Source organism: Macaca nemestrina, chromosome 8 (assembly GCF_043159975.1).
Source record: "Macaca nemestrina isolate mMacNem1 chromosome 8, mMacNem.hap1, whole genome shotgun sequence".
In the NCBI taxonomy this organism is placed as follows: Eukaryota; Metazoa; Chordata; class Mammalia; order Primates; family Cercopithecidae; genus Macaca; species Macaca nemestrina.
In genome coordinates, this window is record NC_092132.1 from 137,845,442 (window position 1) to 137,860,951 (window position 15,510).

General features: G+C 37.7%; 1 protein-coding gene across 13 annotated transcripts in view; it reads left to right on the forward strand.

The window, feature by feature from the left end:
- Window positions 1-202: 202 nt before the first annotated feature.
- LOC105463752 (macrophage scavenger receptor 1) overlaps window positions 203-15,510 on the forward strand; it is a 764,939-nt gene continuing 749,631 nt past the window's right edge. For 11 of the 13 annotated variants that reach the window (XR_011607204.1, XR_011607203.1, XR_011607205.1 and 8 more), the window contains exons 1-2: window positions 214-314; window positions 2,488-2,582. The gene's annotated coding sequence lies outside the window, so the exon portion shown is untranslated. Of the gene's footprint in view, window positions 315-2,487; window positions 2,583-15,510 lie in introns of all 13 variants that reach the window. The other 2 variants (XM_071068600.1, XM_071068603.1) reach the window with 1 other exon arrangement.

Below are 15,510 nucleotides of genomic sequence, written 5' to 3' on the forward strand. Positions count from 1 at the left end.
ATCCTGCATAGGAAGGAAGTGGATGACAGGTATGGCTGAGGTTTTCCTAGGAAATTCAGTACTTGCCATATTGGGCACTGACTGGGAGGAGATGAGGATCATGGATCTAGTTTTTATAAAATCAAACCAAGCCAAACCAAGTGAAACAAAGGAATAAGGGAAAGCCGAGAAGTTGCCAAGCAACCAGAATTTGGAATTCTTGTTTCAGTCGGAGAAGAGTTCATGAATTCAGTATCATGATAATAAGATAATGCTACATCGTACCCGTGTGAGTACTTTAAGCTGTGGAAGATTTCTCACCTACGTTATCACAGGTGATCCTCAGAACACTGTTAGGGTAATGGCAGGGCAAGGTGTGCCTTTATTAAAACCATTTTGTCAATAGTGAAACTGGGTGTATTAATTTCCTAGGGATGCCATAACAAATGTCCACAAACTTCATGGCTTCAAACAACAGAACGTTATTCTCTTATAGTTCTGGAAGCTAGAAGTCAGAAATCCAGTCAGCCGGGCTGTGTTCCTTCTGGAGGCTCTAGGGTGTCAGTCCCCAACCTTTTTGGCACAAGGGACCTGTTTCATGGAAGACAGTTTTTCCATGGATAGGGGATGGGAATGGTTTTGGAAGGATTCAAGCACTTTAAATTTATTGTGCACTTTATTTCTATTATTATTACATTATAATATATAATGAAATAACTATACAACTAATCAGAATGAAGAATAGTGGGAGCCCTAAGCTTGTTCCTACAACTAGACGACCCCATCTGCAGGTGACGGGAGGCAGTGACAGATCATCAGGCATTAGATTCTCATAAAGAGTGTGGATCCTAGATCCCCTGCATGCGCAGTTCACAGTAGAAATTGTGCTCCTATGAGAATCTATGAAGAATTCTGCTGCTGATCTGACAGGAGGCGAAGTTCAGGGGGTAATTTAAGCAATGGGAGTGGCCATAAATATAGATGAAGCTTTGCTTGCTTACCCACCTCTCATTTCCTGTTGTGCAACCCAGTTCCTAACAGGTGGCGAACCACTGCAGTCCATGGCATGGGGACTGGGGACCCCTGCTCTAGGGGAGTATTCATTTCTTGTCTCTTCTGGCTTCTGGTGGCTGCTGGCATTCCTTGCCTTGTGGCCACATCCCTCCCATTTCTGCCTCTGTGACCACATTGCCTCTCCTATATGGTGTCTTCTCCACATCTGTGTCTCAAATCTCCCTCTACCTTTCTCTTATAAGGACAGTTGTCACTGGCGTTAGGACCTGCTCAGATAGTCGAGAATGATCTCTTCATCTCAAGATACCTGTGTGCTTTCAATGGTTTGCTGTCCCATGTATGTTAAAGAAAAATGAAATGGTCTCAGCTGGGCATGGTAGCTCATGCCCGTAATCCTAGCACTTTGGGAAGCCGAGGCAGGTGGATCACAAGGTCAGGAGTTCAAGACCAACTTGGCCAATATGGTGAAACCCCGTGTCTACTAAAAATACAAAAATTAGACAGGCGTGGTGGCAGGTGCCTGTAGTCCCAGCTACTGGGGAGGCTGAGGCAGGAGAATTGCTTGAACCTGGGAAGCAGAGGTGGCAGTGAGCCAGAATCATGCCATGGCACTCCAGCCTTGATGACAGAGTGAGGTTTTGTCTCAAAAGAAAAAGAAAGAAAGAAAAATGAAATGGTCTCATTTCAAGAAAATTAAGACCTTAAAATGAAGAGTATACAGCTGAATTAATAAAAATGAGTGAGTGACTGTTAAATTCAAGGGTCAAGAGGTCTTATATATTTGGCATTCATCATGTTAAACAAAATGAAACAGACTTTTAAATTACAAATGTGTCAAAGTCCTTAGTATATTTCTGTGCATTTTGAATTTCCAAGGCGAGTGTAATGTTTCCCAAAATTAGATGAAAAAGAGAATTCCTTTTTGTCAGACTTCGGGGACTAGTGGGCTTCAAGAAACACTTTAGGAAAACAGTACATTTCCTGCTTGACAAAGAGAAATTTAGCTCAATTACAGTGAATGGCCCAGGAGAAGAGTTATACAGGTAGCTATCATTTATTGAGTATTTACTATGAGTTAGGTACATATTAAGTGCTTTAGATGCATTAACATTTAATCTTTACAACATACTTTTTGAGGTAGGTTCTATTATAATTATTTTACAACTGGGGAAACTGAGGCAAAAAGATTTACACAACTTGTCCAGATTTACACGGCTAGTAAGTGGTTGAGTTTGGATTCTAATCAAGGTAACCTTCTTAATCAAACTTGCTATCATAACCACTGTATTATTCTAATATTAAAATATTCTAACAAAGCAGCTCTAGTGTAACCAAGAAGTTAATAAATAAATATGAATACATATGCATATCATGTATATATTTTTTCAGTCTCAAGACTTTGGAAAGGGGTACTTGGGCTACTTTGGTCTGTATTCAGTGCCAGGGAAGTGAGGCTCGCTGTCCAATCCGTCTGTCATTGTTTCTTTCATTTAGGGTTCTGAGAAGCGGTGAAGCTAATGTTCTGAAGGAGACAAAGAAGTATGTTGCTGTGTTCTCAAGACAAATATCAAAGACGTTTCAGTACTCAGGTAATTTACTAGATTTGCTTCTAGAGCTATTTACTTCAAAGCTTCAGTAAAAATGAGAGAGATGCCAAATGGTGTTTAGTTCAGCAGAGAGACATCTGGACCCTTCTCCTGGATCTGGCCTTGCTGACAGGAAATTTCTCCTGACAATTGCAGGGCTTTGGTGAGGTGGAAGAAATTTCTTTTCTCTTAAGATAAAATTCCAAATTATTATTTTTTGAACATTCTCCATGAAATTTTCTGCAGTGCACTGAAAGCTTGTCCTTGCAGTTAACAACTACGGCCATCGCTCCACATTTACTTTAGGAATGAAGGTTGAATTATTTAAGAATGAAGAAGGGACTACCAGATAGAACAAGACTGCAGAGCCCTATTTCATGGGGTGGCATTAACCTCAGGGGATCAAATCAGTGATTGTTAGCAAAGTGCTTCAAACAGTGACTGCCACACAGAAGGGCTTGCTTACTAACTCAATAAATTAAAACAAAACTGAGGGAGAATGTGCCTTCTCTGGGGATAGTCCTGGGACTTCTGAGAAAATCCTAAAGGACTCAGCTATTGCCCTCAAAGCAGGAATTTGTTTGCAAGTGAGCTGAGCTCAACATGCAATATGTAGTGATTTCTAACTTTTTAAGCCTTGGTGGTTTGGAACAGTAACAAACGCTTCCAAACGATGTGTAGCTTCCATCCAGATGGAAGAAGGAAGGGCCATCAAATCTGCCAGGATCCTCAGGAAATATAGTGAGATATTATTATCATTGTTTTCCAGACATGGAAATTGAGTCTCAAAGAGGTTAGATTTCTTGCTCAGGTTAACTCAGAGTGAGGATTTAAGCCCACACTTCTCTCAAGCCCACATCAAGACGCTTCCACGGCACTACTCAAGGCAACCAGGCATGACCAGCAGATAGTCTCATTAGAACAAGTATGTATGTATATATGCATTTCTACTTCTCTTTTTGATCTTATGGAACTCTGTTCCTCGTGAGACAATAATTCTTGTTGCATGCTTTAAATTGACAAAGTTCCCTTCACTGAACTAATGCTTTCCACGGTGGACTCAGAGAGATTATGGAGTGCTTATTAGGTGATATGAGACCTAGGAGAAGCTGTTATATGCTCTGGGAAAATGGGAATTTGTATCTTCTTTATAAAAAATAACTGGTTGAGTCAGGAAATAATTTAAAAGTTTGGTTGTATCTGATCAAGGTTCACTCATTTGGTAAACCTTTCTTGAAAGCAGACTTTCATGTGAGAGCTCTACTGGGCTTGGGGAATATAAAAATCAGAAACACATGCATCTTGTAATGAGCTCACAACGTAGTGTATACACAATCTAATTGTATAACTTTGTTATTCAAGGCATTAAATATTGCAAAAGAAACAAAAATGATTAACCACTGAGCTAATGTGTTTCACCAAAAATTAATCTGTTTCAGCAAAAAGTTTTGTGTATGCATACAAATATAGACACATAAAGGTAGGTATAGGTATTTGCAATGACTTTCTCTCTTATGTATGCCAAAGTCTAGCCATAATGAGTAGCAAAAGGGTAGGATAATTTATATTAGAAATAAAAAAAAAAAGAAATGAGATCAAAATACTAATAAAAAGGTGACAAAATAAATTCAGTCAAACCAAATTGTACTTACACTATAATGACTACTAGCTACTATTTGTGGAATAGCTAGCTATCTGGGTCAGACGCCATGTATTTTTAATACTATGTCTCATTTATTTACTTACTATGGGGTATTTTCCACATTACAACCCAATGATATGTTTCGCTTGCTGTCTGTGACTGGCAGTACAGTAATCCAAGTACCATGGTCTGTTATGTTTTCATCCTCCTTAGACAATGTTCATGAAACACGTAGCCGGCATAAGCATCTTATCCTTCTCTCTTCACTCACTGAAAATACATATTGGATATCTGCTATTAACTGTAGTATACATCTCCTAATATTTTCTTAAGACTTAAATTTCAGGGAACCAGAGGTAAAATACGGTAAAAAGCCTACATTCTGCTTCTCATTTAAAAAACTCCAAAGCATGGTTTATATGTTCTAATTTTGTAGATGGTATGAAAACTGCTTTGTGATTAATTTTGAAATTGCACATATCACGAGAAGATGATTATTTCTAGAGACCTTAAGCCTAAATGTGCTTTAGAATAACATACTAAATAACAGGAATTACAATGATGAGGTGAAATCATTTCCTCATTTTAATCTTTCTACGCCTCTCCTTTAGTTCCTAAAACGGATTTTTTTTCCTATTTAGTTCTTTGAATCTATTTTTGCTTTAGCATAATGAATAACTTTTATTTTCTGCAACTGCTGGAGCCTATACCTTATTCTTCAAGATAAGTGGCTAAGAAATGAGTGCTGTGGGCTCTGTTTTTTTCAGAAAAAAACGTTCAGGATGAATCTGTAGAATCAACTGTGTCTTTTGTGTCTGTTATTTTTCACTGAGGGCAAATGGATCTACCTCACCCTCAGACCCCCATCAGGCAAGTTTGCCTTTCCTTTTCCCATCCGCAAGACAAATTAAGAATGCTGAAACCTTTCACTCATAACAAAACAGTGATAAAGCAGGTAACAAGACCTCACATTAATCAGGTCTTTCAAAGAAGAGGCCGCAACCTGCACCCTTTGTCTAGCCTGCTGGTAGGTGGGTTTTTTTCAGACTCTTTTTAGGGGCCTAGCATTCTTTAGTTCGGCAGCACATTCTCCTTGGAAATGTTTCACTTTTCAGACAGCCTCTGTGTTGATCAAAAAACCCAGAGAGCCACTACAGAAACCTGAACTTCTAATGATCTTCTTTTATATTTTCTTACAATGGACAATGGCTCTCTCAATGCTAATGGCAACAGTACACAGGCAACAATGCAAAGAGATGGAGGGTGGAGAGAGTAGCCACTATCACAAGATGTGCTGTATCATCTTGGTGGAAAAAAAAATCCCGTTTTCTGTAGCCAAATTGTTGCTATCTCTTGTTGAAAATATTCAAGGTTCCTGCAAACCAATGCTAAGATGAGAAAAGATAAGAGTAGATGAGTAATTTTCTTCTCAGGAGGAAAACATTACCTTCAGTTAAATGGTAATAGACCAGTTTTCTTGTATTGTAATCTTTTTCACTAACATCACAAAAATAGCATAATTTCTCCCTTAACTTCCTTCATGGCAGCCTTCGACCTGTTGTTTCCAGGCTAAATTGTGCGTACGCTGTACATACAATTACGTTGAGTCAAGCACGCCCTCTACTGATCAATAAAAATATTACCGAACAGGATTCACCGGAATACTGAACTCACAAAGGAAAGATATTTTGGGCAGTTTTACTTGCGAGTGTGTTTTTCAAATATTGCAAACATTAGAAAATTGTAAAAATTTATATATTAGATTCATAGAAACATAATCACATTTAAATTAATTTTTAAAAATAATTTTAACTTGTACTACTAATATAAATTTACAAATTGCTAAGGGTTGATCAGAAAAGTTGAAATCACTTCTCTTAAAGTTTTTTTTTTGGGGGGAGGGGAGGAACTAACATTTTAACAATATATGCAAATAAGTTATTGTTTTAAAGCAAGGGTTGGCAAACTTTTTCTGCAGTGAACCAGATAGTAAATATCCTAGGCTTCGCTGGACTGTAAGGTCTCTGTTGCAACTACTTAACTCTATTATTATTGTGCAAAAATAGCCGTAGACAATATGTGAATGAGTGGGTGTGGCTGTGTTCCAATAAAACTTTATTTACACAGACAAACCAGGCTGGATTGATTTGGTCTATAAAACAGTGAACTTAAAGGTTTATTGAACCATAAAAGAATGTAAACACTCGCAAAGTGTTGCATTCTTTAAAATAAAAGTTACTCTGGAATAGGAGGCTGTAATTTTAGCTTGAAGGCTGACATGACTTCGAAACATTCTGAAACGTTTTCTTTTTGGTTAGTTCCCTAACTCAACTTACAAACATTGTTAAAAATAATGAAAGGTTAGAACCCACGGGCCCTCAAAGATCATATATTGCAATTATCTAGTTTACAGATGAGGAAACTAAAGTCTTGAATTTCCTGAATGCTACTCCAGCCATCCATATTCTTTTCTGGATCAGCTGTCAATGACTTTTGGTTACTTTGATAAGTTAATGCATGGAATAATTTCACAAACTAGAAGGACTTAAACAAATATGACTGTTATTAACAAGTTAGGAAAAGACAATTACAGACATTTGTATTTTCTCACCCTTTGAAGATCATGTCTACATGAATGATAAAACTACAGCAAGTCAATAACATCTCCCTCTCTTGTAACCACCACAAGTGTTAGCAATATTAACTCATAAAGATATTTTGTATATCATAATTTCTAGATTTGCAAAACTTTATTGGCAGTTGGATACAGAGACGACTGTAATTTCTCTTGGCATTTGAGCAAAATTATGAATTATTTGTGTTGATGCATGATAACCAAGGATAGAATCTTCACTGTTAAATGATGATTATTGTTATTATTATTATTTTTTTGAGATGAAGTCTCACTCTGTTGCCCAGGCTGGAGTGCAGCAGTGTGATCTTGGCCCACTGCAACCTCTGCCTTCCAGGTTTAAATGATTCTCATGCCTTAGTCTCCTGACTAGCTAGGATTACAGACTTGTGCCACCATGCCTGGTTAATTTGTGTAGTTTTGATAGAGATGAGGTTTTGCCATTTGCCCAGTCTGGTCTGGAACTCCTGGCCTCAAATGATCCTCCTGCCTCAGCCTGCCAAAGTGCTGAGATTACAGGCATGAGCCACCGTGACTGGCCTTACATTATTTTTTAATGCCAGATAACCAAACAAGGGTGTGTTTTTTTCTGTTGGATTACTTTTGGCAAAGGATGTCACTATGTGAAGACATATCCCTATGGCCACTACATATAAATAACATTTCCTCAAACTTCATTCATTGCTGCATATTCCGACCAAACAGTGAATTTTAAATGTCTTTCAAATTAAAACTAACAATGAAGACTTAAATCAATTCAGTAATTACTCCTTTATTTAACATTCATTTCAAAATAGTTAGCTAAGGGCACTATGTCAAGTGGTGGTGATACAGTTCTGATCAATAAGGCCTACTTGGTTCTTGCTGTCACTGAGCTTTCAGACTATGCAGAAATTATTATTGATAGAGCCTGTCTTAGTCTGTTTTAATTGCTGTAACAAAATACCATAAACTGGATAGCTTATAAACAACAGAAATTTAATTTTCCCCTTTCTGGAAAAATACATTTTTTCCAGAATTTCTCCAACTGGGAAGTCTGAGATCAAGGTGCTGGCAGGTTGAGTGTCTGGTGAAGGCCCTTTCTCACAGATGGCGTCTTCTTGCTGTGTCTCACATGGTGGAAGGGGAGCGGCAGCTCTCTGTGGACCATTTTCATCGGGGTACTAATTCCATTCATGAAGGCTCTGCCGTCATGCCCTACCTCCCACCATCATCACATTGGTGAACAGGTTTCATCGTATGAATCTTGGCGGGGACACAAATATTCAAACCATAGCAGGTCATGAGCTCTGAGTTTGAAAACGAAAATGAGCATGACATTTTTATTTTATGGTCAACTCATTAGTCTCATTTGTACTCTCACTCTATAAATCCCTTCACAGCAAACTTGCTCTCAAGGAATTTATAGAAAGTATAAATGAGAGTACTCAAATGACAATAATAAGTATAAAATGAGAATAGTAATAGTAGTAATTATATCATAATAAAATAATATAGTTATTAACCATAAACTGAGAATAATAATAAATAATAACTAAAAAGTTATCTAGAGAGGAGATTAATTATTTATAGAATCCCAAAGAAGGCTTTGTACCAGCATATTTGATCCAAGCCTTGAAGGCTAAATAGGATTTAACATGTAGAAATGAAGCAGGAGAGGAAAGAATAGACAAGTTCTTTTTGTTTATTTGTATATAGTTAAGGGTTAACAGTGCAATTTTGTTACATGGATATTTAATTTAGGGGTGCAGCCTGGGCTTTTACTGTAACTGTCACTCCAACAGTGTGTATTGTTCCTGTTAAGTAATTTCTCATTCTTCACCTCCTTCCCACCCTGCCACCCTTTTGAATCTCCAATGTCTATTATTCCACACTCCATGTCCATGTGTAGACATTGTTCAGCTCCCACTTCTAAGTGAGAACATACAGTATTTGTCTTTATGTTTCTGAGTTATTCTACTTAAGGTAATGGCCTCCAGTTCCATCCATGTTGCGGCAAAAGACAGGATTTCATTCTTTTTATACCACTGAAGTGTGTGTATGTGCGCGCACACACACACACCACATTTTGTTTATCTCATCCATTGACGAACACATTTTTCTTTTTTTTTGAGATGGAGTCTTGCTCTGTCGCCCAGGCTGGAGTGCAGTGGCCCCATCTCTGCTCACTGCAAGCTCCGCCTCCCGGGTTCACAACATTCTCCTGCCTCAGCCTCCCGAGTAGCTGGGACTACAGGCGCCCGCCACCACACCCGGCTAATTTTTTTTATTTTAGTAGAGACGGGGTTTCACTGTGTTAGCCAGGATGGTCTCGATCTCCTGACCTCATGATCTGCCCGCCTTGGCCTCCCAAAGTGCTGGGATTACAGGCGTGAACCACTGTGCCTGGGCTGTTTCTGGTTTTTAAAAGAGATTCAAATTTAAAGGTTACTTAGAAGCCACTGGTTACTAAAGCAATGGAAATGATGCTTTTACCTTATTGCTTTAATGTTTTCATTTTAATAGGACTAAACTTTTCATCTGAGTCAAATTAGAGGTTTCTATGGAAGCCTTTGATATCGTAAATCCATATATGCTTTGATAAGAACTTTTTTAGTACTTAAGTTAGAAAGAAGTCCTTTAGGATGTTAGGACTTTGAACTCAGCAACTTTTTACCCCCTAAATGGGTTAGGAAGAAGGGCTAGATATGAGTTTGAAAGGAGTGCTTAAGATCATGGTATAGTGGAGATGTTTCCTGTTTGTCAATAGGATGAAATAAAAAGAAAGAAAGGAAAAAAGAATCCCTAAAGCTTCTCTGCAGTCTTTGTTAGTAAGAAATGACAATATTAATATCAATTTCAGAAAGTTGAGCTTATGAACATGTTGGAGTTTAGAAGGGTTGTACAGCATTCTCCAACTTTCCAGCTTGTATTTTCATTCTGAGATAAAATCTAACTAGATTTACTAATTTAATCTCTCATAATATTTTTTATCTTCCCATTTACAGAGCAGGAAAAGATTAATGGCTAGCCTAAAAGACTCCCATTTGAACTTAGAAGCTTAATATTCAGTTGAAAGAGGAATAAAGCCTAATAAGAATGAGTGATATTTTGTAGAGGTAAGATTCAGCAGCTCACTCCAAATTAAGGAAATAAGTCAACGTTTCACTGGAAAAAACAAAATACACAACAGGATTTTAAAAAATCAACAAGAAAATAGAGAAGAGAGCAACTTCATCCTTCCTAACTGCCCGTAGTTTCCTCTCTCTACCTTCTCAGTCTCAGATAAAAGAAGAGCAGAGTGAGTGTGACCTTTCAGTACCCAGTCTTCAGGCTGACCCTCTGAAGGTAAGACAACACTCTTAGATTGCAGATAAGATAAGAAGAGATTCAAAAAGAGCTCACACATGGGCAAAGAGAAGAGCTGCCATGTCTAATATGAGCAAAATGAGAAGAAATAGGATAACAACTATGAGAAGTTCCTATCATTATTTAAAAAATGAAATAAATGACCTTCTCATGTGTAGTACTCCAAATGAGAACATGCCCTAGAAAGCAAAAGAAAAACATTCACAACTAATGCTTTGCATTTTTAAAAAAATTATAAAATGTATAGAATATATAAAACCATAACTCAAAGATGAAAAGATAACGGACAAGAGAATAGTATGGGAGAACTAGGGAAATGAATTGACTATAAAAAGACATAATATTGGAACTAATAAAAAATAGTGAGGTAGGCATTGTTCAAAATTAAACCATGACAAAGAGGCTGGAAATAACTCAGATAACGCAAAGAAAAAAGATAAAGCATGAAAGAATTTACAGAAAATATGGTCAATATAATAAAAAACCTCTTCTGGATTTAAAAAAAAAAACACACAGAAAAATATTCCAAGATATAGTGATAAAACAACCACCCCCACAACCCAGCTTTTCCACTATAAAGAAATCAGTAAGTTGTAACATCTGAAAATGGAAAGGTGCACCATGTTCCATGGCAATCAATATCAATCTATATAAGGCGAACTTACTGATTCTTAGGGATACTTAAATGTTCAGGATTCAAGAGAAAAAGTGAACTAAACACCAGACTGGTTTCAGAAATTTTCCATGCAAGCTTTCAGTGCCAGAGGACAGTGGAGGAATATTTAGACTGTTGAGAGAGAAAAAAAATTTGAATAAAAATATTGATACCCGGCTCATTTCAGTTAAGGTATGAAGATTACAGATGGATGGTCTTGGAAATGCAAGGACCTACGGAATACAGCATCCATGAATTCTTCCTGGAAAAAGTACTTAATGTAGAAATCCAATCAATTAAGAGATGAATAAACATGTAGAACTTGGAGCTGTACTTGGAATTGAATTTAATCAGGGTTGATATCTTGTTAGATGAGTGTAAAGAAGAAAAAGCGGATGAAGGGGCTGAGGGTATGTGCGTTAGTCATTTTGATGGTAGGTCATGAGATCTAAGCAGGGTAAGGAGGGAAGGGAGGGCGTGAGATGCATGTTGGAGCATAAAAAGGTGGCCAGCTCAGTGGATTGACAGATACAGTGAGTTTGACATTGCATTGAGTAATAGGAGTGAAGCTTACTGGAATTATTATAATTCCATATCCCTTCCATAATTCCAATGATCATAATTCCAACTTAATTGGAAGTCATCATAGGAAGTAATTATCAGAGAAGGGGGTGATCGAAACCCAGATATTGAAGATGGTGTCGTTGTTAGTGGAAGAGGCAGGATGTAGGAGAAAATTATGGAAAGCAAAGAGATTAAGAAACTGGAGGGGCAAGATGTTGACTCTACAGGCATAGTGAGTTACCGAAATTGATGATAGCAGTTGAAAGAAAGTCATAGCTGAGTGCTACAATTCTCAGCACATTAAGGGCATCATGTTCTGATGGCATGTGCTCTGACTTATCAAGGGAGTTTTAAGAAATAGGGGGTAAGATGTTTGGATGTAGCAAGAAGGAAAAAGTCTGACATCTAATCTACCTTTAGGTTTGGTGGCACATATAGTATGGAGAAAAATCACCTCTACTTGAGAGAGTTACATAATATCAGTGTTCCTAGAAGACAGACTGCGTTCATGAAGAAGGACGAATAATGCTCAAAGAAGAGGCTGAAGATATTATAGATTACACTGATGAATATGAGTTTCAGAGAAGGAATATAGGGGACTTGGGAGAGGTTGGGTATTGGATTTAGATTGTGGATGTACCAAGTGTTAGGAGGTTAAAAATCTGGTAGAGCAGTGTGTTTGATAAGATTGGATTGTTGAGGTGAGTGGAATGAAGGCATAATGTTGGGTTCTTGGGAGCAACGAGGGAACAGTGAATTATATGTTCCATATAATAGACTACTTTTTGTCACTGGCCTGTAAGTTACTTTACGGTGGTCAATGAGAATGCTGTAGGGGTTTGTAGGTGAGAGTGAGTAGGAAAGGTGGTTTTACCAAGAACACAGGCTGTTCTCTGGGCCTCTTTAAGTCTCATCTAAGGTGGTAAGACCAGAAGAAAACAGTATTACTTGTGCCACAACAGAACATTTCTTGTACAAAGCCAACATAAAAGCATTATCAAAACCTAAGACACACACACACACACACACACACACACACACACCCCCTATGACCAATCATACTTATAGATAATGATTCACAATTTTTAAATGAAGCATACCTAATAGATGTACTTTTTTTTTTTTTCTTTGAGAATGATGGATGTTCAAACAGGATTTTTTTTTTTTTTTTTTTTTTTTTTTGTGGGGTGAGTTCTTGGCTGCCCTCTGCTGCAATCCTCTCATGGGAGATTCACTCTCCAGCTAACTTCTTGTAATTCATCCTCAGAGCCTCTGTGGGGCAGGATAGATAGTCATGGAAATAGCCATGTCCTTGGGATGCATCCACTATGGTGTCCTTGAGATGCATCTACCATGGTGACCATACAGTCAAAACAATAAGCCCCCTCATTTGCACTGTAGTGCAGCTCATTCAAGCAAAGCTATCTCCAGTAGGGAATTTCCCCAGTAGGGAGCATGTGCACTTTGATTTTATCTGTCCTCAGACTGACCCTGTGCTCACTATAATACTAAAAAACACACACCCTGGGTGGAGATTTAAAATGGTAATGAGATACGTGACATATGAACAAACTTGTACAGCTACTGTGCCTATGTGCCCAGAGGACCACCCAGACACCTCTTCCTGCTTGCTCATGGATAATTATGTAAGATTCCCATAAAGGGAGTCTTCCTAGTGCCAGTCTTTGCTGTCTCATCCTCACGGGCAGGTCATCCTGACTCCCCTCTCAGTGTGTATTGCCTATTCTGCACTTAACTTTCAAAATATTTGTTTTTCCTTTGCAATGAATTACTCTATGCTGCATCTCTTTTCCTGTGTGTCGCTTGTTTAAATTATTTTAAACTAAGAAGAAAAGAATCGAGGTCTCACAACAGGCATCAACACCCAAAGGTACCACCCATAGCTTCTTATTGCTGAGGTCCCCTTACCCTAGCTGTTTGTTTTGTTTCTTATTTTTATTTTTTGGGAATGAGCTCTTCAGGGGACTTTGACCTGTTGAACTTCTTCTAGAACATCCACTTTTCTCTCAGGCAACTCATGCATCATTGCCAATCTAAATTATGAAAGAATAGCTGCCTTCTTTACTGCGCTTTTCTTGTCCTGACATTGTAAGCAGCTCACAGGATAGATTTCTGCATTTGCTCTACTCAGCCTTAAGTCAGACACCAGCTTCTTTGCTTCTCACACAATAGGTAGCGCTACAGGTGGTCTTCTCAAATCTCCTCTTTCTAGACTTCTGGCAAAGAGGAGTAGGTGGGAGAATGCCTCAACTATCCAGCTTTCACATATTTCAGCCTCTTCTACTACCACCCCTTGACTGATTGGGAACTAAGGCTCATAAAAAGCTTTTAAACATCATTTTTGCAAATTTGAACGTTTAATTTTGTTTCTGAGCCTTTGGGGACCTCACCAAAAGTTAGGGCAAGAAAAGTTTCCTATTTTAACATGCTGTTAGATACTGTTATTTCCAAAGAACTAGATATATCCTTAGCAAAGGTCCTCCACTCTTTCTGCCAAGATCTCAGTCTATGAACAATACAAGCTTAAATGGGATTATCAAATATATACTACTTATATATTAAAGGTATTGATTTCATTTTGACTGTACTTGAAATTAGTATGGTGAAGTAGTTGGTCTTTATTAGACTGACAAAGTTTTGATTCTGGCCCCATGATTTATAAGTTATGACCCTAGTGCAAGGGAATTTATCACTCTGTAAAATGATGATAATGGTCCGCTTCATATTGTTTTCATGGAGATTAAGAGTTAAAATATGTTAATATGTGTTAATCATGTCAAATAAATAGTACCAATTTGATACAACCTTTTCCAGAAAATCTTTCCAAAGAAATTTCAAGGGAACTACAAACCAATGGCTAAATAAACATGGATGCACACATTTTGCAAAAAGTTTAGTAAATTGAACCCAACAATTTTTTTTTTTTTTTTTTTGAGACAAAGTCTTGCTCTGTTGCCCAGGCTGGAGTGCAGTGGCGATCTTGGCTCGTTGCAACCTCCACCTCCCGGATTCAAGCAATTCTTCTGCCTCAGTCTCCCAGGTAGTTGGCATTACAGGTGGGCACTAGCTAATTTTTGTATTTTCAGTGGAGAGGGGGTTTCACCATGTTAGCCAGACTGGTCTCAGACTCCTGGCCTCAAGTGATCCACCCACCTTGGCCTCCCAAAGTGCTGGGATTACAGGCATGAGCCACAACGCCCAGCCAAACCTAACAGTATTTTAAAAAGATATCACATAATGATCCAGTAGAATTCATCCAAGACTGCAAGGTTGGTTTAACACTGAGAATCAACCTATGTAATTTACCACATTAACAGATTACAGAAGAACCATATGATCACTTCAGTAGATGTGGAAGAAGCTTTGGCAAAGTCCAACATTCATTTCTGAAAAGAAAACAATTAGCAGAGAAGGAAGCTTTGTTAACCTAGTAAAGGGTATCTGTGAGAAACCTACAGTTAACATCAAACTTAATGGTGAAAGACTGAATGCTTTCCTTCTAAGGACAGAAAGAAAATAAGGATGTCTGCTTTAATTACTTTTGCTCAGTTATTGTACTAGAGGTTCTTATCCAATACAATAGGCAAGAAAAACAAACAAAAGTCATGCCGATAAAACAGGGAGAAGTAAAACCAATTATATCTACAGATGACAAGATACAAATATAAAATTAAATTGTATTTGTATATATGGGTGGCAAACAATTAGGAATATAAATTTAAAAAGTACATTAAAAATACCATTGGAATAATGAGGAATACACTTAACGAAAGAGTCTCAAGACTCATTCTTGGAAAACTACTGATCATTGCTAAGATAACTTAAAGAAGGCCTAAATAATTGGAGAATATACTGTGTTTTGATCATAAGTTTCAATGTTATTAATTATCCTCAAAATGATCTACATATGTAACACAATGATAACCAAAACCTTAGAAAGCCTTTTGTTCAGGCAATTAACATTATTCTAAAATTTTTATGGAAATGCGAAGGACGTAGAAATTCTGACACAATGTTGAAAAAGAAGAAAGTTGGAGGTCTTCATTAACTGATTTTAAAACGTAGTATA